This window comes from Oryzias melastigma, linkage group LG7 (genome assembly GCF_002922805.2).
Source record: "Oryzias melastigma strain HK-1 linkage group LG7, ASM292280v2, whole genome shotgun sequence".
Classification (NCBI taxonomy): Eukaryota; Metazoa; Chordata; class Actinopteri; order Beloniformes; family Adrianichthyidae; genus Oryzias; species Oryzias melastigma.
The window spans coordinates 23,766,867-23,772,048 of NC_050518.1; the positions used below are offsets into that span (position 1 = coordinate 23,766,867).

General features: G+C 40.1%; 1 long non-coding RNA gene across 1 annotated transcript in view; it reads right to left on the bottom strand.

Moving 5' to 3' along the window:
- Positions 1-3,525: 3,525 nt before the first annotated feature.
- Positions 3,526-5,182, bottom strand: part of LOC112159381 — an 11,768-nt gene continuing 10,111 nt past the window's right edge. Inside the window, exon 3 of the long non-coding RNA XR_002921472.2 lies at positions 3,526-4,641. This is a non-coding gene — a long non-coding RNA (uncharacterized LOC112159381). The remainder of the gene's footprint in view (positions 4,642-5,182) is intronic.

Sequence of the window (5,182 nt, forward strand, 5' to 3'; positions counted from 1 at the left end):
TAAACTGAGTTTGGATATCGGTAATCGTCACGCCGTGAGGATCAGTCCACGTCCGGTACAGGGACCGGTACAGCATTCATTACCGCTTCTGGGCCTGGTTTGGATCAAGTTTTCAACAGGTACTACGTCTGGTACCGGTTCGGTACCGCGTCTGGTAACGGGATGGGGTACCTATTCTGGGTTTGGGTACCGGTACTGGACGCATCCTGATGACCAGTCCGCGTCCGGCATAGCATCCGGTACCCCTTCTGGGCCTGGTTTTGACCGAGTGTGCTCCAGGTACCATGTCTGTTGGGGTCCAGTACTGCGTCTGGTACTCCATTCGATACTGCGTCCGGTGTTGGGTTAGGGTATTTGTACTGGGTTTGGATACCGGTACTGAACACGTCCCGAGGGTTGTGAACCCTTGATTTTACGATCAGCCAGCACGCCGAAATAGAGTTGGGGAGACCCAAAACCTCAAAAAGTGACGTCCTTGACCAAATGTCAATATGCGACGACTTGGGGATGAGAATGGGTTGCGTAAACACCAACGCATTGAAGTAAAAAAAGAAGAAAAAAAACAAGGATTTTAGAAAATGTCAGGAGTAGTCAAATATGCCGAACAAGAAGCTAAAAACAGAGGAAACAAACTTCTTTGAGTGAAACGGAATGCAAGCTAATGCGGTTTCTTGTGTATCATAGGAAAAGCAGAAAAATCTGGGCCAGCTCAGGATAAGAACACAAACATCTGCTGTAACTTTTATTTCTCTGCGATAAACAAAAACAAAAAAAAAGTAATTGACTTAATATGTTCCTTCATTCTTTCCGACCACATGGCCGGTCACATGAAGCACTTCTCTTTTGCTGACAACTAACATCTAGATGTACAAAATGCCCTAATTTGATTTCCACTGAAACATTTTACGATGCATTAAACTGCCAAAGATAGAATAACCTATTTATGCATCATTAAAACCATAATTTTCCTGGACTCAGTGTGAATTCCCCGATAATCTCCATCAGCGTTGGCTGCATTTCAGTCTTTCTCGCTCTCGCTTGTGTCCTTTTCTCTGCTGCTGCAGCTTCTCCTCTCAGCTGGTGTTCCCGCTTAAGTATTCATAAATTGGTACTTGAGGGACCATCAGTCCTGTGTGGTCATAAAGCTGCTTTTGGTAAATGAACGCACACGTCGTTTCTGTGGAAACTGGCACAACTTCCGAATGCGAGAACCCTGTAAAGTGTTAGCGCAAGATCTTTGCTGTTGTTCTGACAGCTTTGACTGAACATTAAAGATCTCCCAACTCTTCTTAATTAAAATGTGACTTAAAAATGGACTTTAAAAGTGTAGAGAGTGATTAATCAAGTTAAATGCATTTCAATAAAACCCGTCTCAGTAAAATTCACCCAGTTCCGTTTTATAAGAGTCAGCAGACAAAATGAATTGTGAAAAAGCAGATGATTTAAAGTGGATGCAAACACATGGGGGTCTAATAAAAGCACAGCACTTCATTGAACAGCAGGTACAGGAGGCATAAAGTAATTATGAAGCTTTCGGAACCACTAAGAATGGGTCCCCAGCAGCATGGGGAGTCTAAATTAGTAACAGAGAATCTGTAGATTCAATAAAGTTTGACACCAAATGCAATAAAACTATGCAGATCATTCAGCTCAGGATGGGACCCTTTCAGATTTTTTTTTTATTCATAATAATTTCAGCTATTTCCCCTCTTTGAACTGGAGCAGAGACTAACTTGCCACAGCTTCAGCATACAAGCATAGAAATGATTCAACTATCACATCGTTCAGCTCTCAGTGGACGTTTGAGTGGTATTTGGAAAAATAGTGAAATCCTTAGAAAGGTGTATTTTTTTTTTATGATGAAAGTCATTGCAGCTGCTGTTCCAACAACCTCCTCCCACCATTTCAATTTGAAATCTGAGGTCAGACTCGGGATTCTAAACCTTTCGTAGAGTTTTTCATTATTTATCAGAGTTGATGATCACGATGTTAAAAATATTAAGACTTCCTCCACCCGGTTGTGCAGCTGTCTTGTGTATTTAACTTCTCTGCAGTTGCTAAATACTTGATCTGAGTCAGACACCCTAAGCTGCTTTATAATGACAGCTGCTTCAAGAATGACTATTAAATGTAAGCTGCTTTTATGGTGCCGTTTCCTTCTGCCTCTGAGGCGTCCTTTTGCACCTGTGCACATCCTTTTACTGTGCATTTCAAAATACTCATCCACAATGGCTCTATATTTTATTCTGACTCTGATCCGCCCCCAGAGGTAGCCTCAGAGACGGATCAGAGAGGCTACAATGAAACTGCATAGCATCTGTGGGACGCCGTGTTGACATGAAACCAGCACGACCAAGGACAGATTAAACCCTTTTTTTAAGATTATAGACTTTCAAGGAGATTCTTGTCCTGTGATTTTGACTTTAAAAAAGGCTGCAAGTTGATTTAACTCTTAAGTGAGGAAACTTCTGAATCTGTGTGCTGTGGGGCAAATGAAAAGTCACATAAGAGGGACAGTAAGTGACAGGCCAATCCTCTGGAAGATTTGAAACTAGACTCAGCTGATCAGTAAGTTTGAAAGTCTTCGAGAAACGGTATCAAGAGGTGTTAGACCACAATAGACAGAATGGCAGAGAGAAAATGGACTAGCCATGCTTAGATTAGATCTCTTGGACAGCTGTAAGCAGCTTTACAGCAGAATACACTACACTCCAGTGTGGCAGAGGAAACACTCAAAGTGAACTCGAAACAGTGCTATCGTTTAAGGGGGAAAATTATACAAGCGGGCTGAAGAGGGGTACATCCACCCAGCAGCCAGCTACTATTACAGTTCTTATAATAACTGCCTTCAGGCACTAGCTTTTTGCTACATTTGTTAAAATTAGCTAATTTTATGTTGCTTACTTTCAACGTTAGCACTCCAGTAAGCAACAGAAAACAAGAATTGAAGATGAATCTGTGGAGCCCCTGCTGTCCATCAAGACCATTTACGATTTCTCAACTTGCATTTTAAGAGTGTGCTCTTCACTCAGGTTTGGTGACATAGTCCTGGTCAAGAAGCAGCAATTTGTAGAACAATACAAAAAACAGACAAAAATACAACCCATTATTTTTGTAAAGTAGATGATGAGATTATTTTTCACATGATAGTCCTCTTCTCTAACTGGGTTACAGTTCATCCCATATCTGGGAGTCTTGTGACGTATTTTTCTTCTGAGCCATAAACAATGGACTCTTCTCTGTTAACTCTATGTTCAGAACTCGGTCAGAGTTCTTACAAGAAGAGCTTTGAAGCTTCAGCTAAAATTCCTCTCTCAGACAGACTGAAATAGTCTTGCTTACTTTGATTCTAAACCATTTGACGGAGTAAAGGAATCTTGGAGCCAAGATCCGTCTTTCAACAAACTTCAGCAGAAATTCATACTCTAGATTTGTGCTGCATTGCAAAACCAATGTTTTTATATATATTTTTTTTCTGGTATTGTACATATATTTAGCAAGAGTCTGCATTTTTTCTTTTTTTTATTTTGATCAGGTAATTCAATAAAACAGCATTACATTATATTACATAAATTTAGCATCAAACTACTTTCAACATCCTCACAGATTGTGTGCTAATACAGCATTTGACCTTTAAGGTCATGGTAGGTTGAAAATATATAAAGCCATTTCTCTGGTGTTTAATCAAATGAAAAGAAAAAAAAAATCATCCATCCATTGTCTTAGCATATGACAACATGCCAGAAGACGAGTCAGACCATCCAGTGTGGTGCGTGACTTAAACAGACATGTTTCAAGAACAAGAAAGGACAAGAATAAGAGTAACACAGTAACTATGTGCAGCTGTGGGATGAAAATGTTCCCAGGATATAATGAACAGAAGTACTCAACAATGTAAATTTTTTAACACGCAATTAAGTTAAATTTTGCTCTATTTTAAATAAAAATCTTGACTTTAAAAACAGGTCCAAAGACAAAAAGAGAAAGTCATTATTATTATCATTTGTTTGAAGGAAAATTACACACTAAATATCTGACAAAACATTATGTTGGAGCAAAAGTAAAGGAGCTAGAAACTAGTGACACCACCACCCTACAAACTGCAAGAATTATAGCCGACGTGTGCCTCATACTGCATTTGACCCCACGCATCGAGAAAGACAGAGTCGTGTGTTCTTACTACAATTCATTTTAACACATAACAAAAGAGCACCTGAAAAAGGTAGGCTGGTCGCGCCATTGTAGAGCTGGCCCTCCATCAGGTCTTCACCACCATGCTGCCTTCTGGCGATCAGCTGCTCTCTGGAGATTCACTCTCTGGACTGCCTGTCAAGGGCATCACTAATGGTCTGCAGGTCACGACGTTCCTCTGCAGAAAATTCAACAAAGACTTGGAGCTCTGGTCCCTCCAGGGTAAGAGCCATGTCGATGGCTGTCTCTCTACAGCTCCATCCATTATGTAAAGCTGCCATGTCTACTTGGGCGAGGTAGGGCTCTAGAGGGGTTAGCCTACAGAGCATCAACAGCTTAGCAGGCATTCAAGTAACTCCACTCCACTGTTAAGTGATCTGAGAGTTGGTTCCGTGGCTAGAAGGTCCTGGTGCTTGGATCCAGTCAGTTGATGTATTGGATGAGGGTCACCTGTGGTAATAGGTTGATTTCATGAACATTTCCATAACAAGCTTATGCTTATTTCACCATATGTTTACAGGAAGTTAGATATAAGATGAGAGTCCAACAGAGTTTACTGAATTGCTGTTGGGAGACAAATAAAGTATTCTATAAATAGTTACATTACAGAACTTGTGATGAAACTGATAAAAAGTCAGGACTGCAATTTCACAACTGTATAGGCCTTACTCACTTGTGGTATCATCAGAATAACCAATAAACTTACAAAAAAAACCAATATTTAGAAAAACAAACAACCAGACAAACAAAAACTGTAATACTATGTTACAACTATGCTTGGAAATACACAGTCCAACAACTACTTTCAATTAAAGTCTATATAAACACTCGTATATGCACGTTTAGGACTTCCACATTCAAAACTATGGCATTCACATGTTCCTATGAAAGTTTTTAAGTTCCTTTTCAGGCTCAACGTACAAAACAAGCCACCATTAAACCAGTTAAACTTTGACCAGTCAGGGATTCGGTTTTGGAAATAACATGAGCA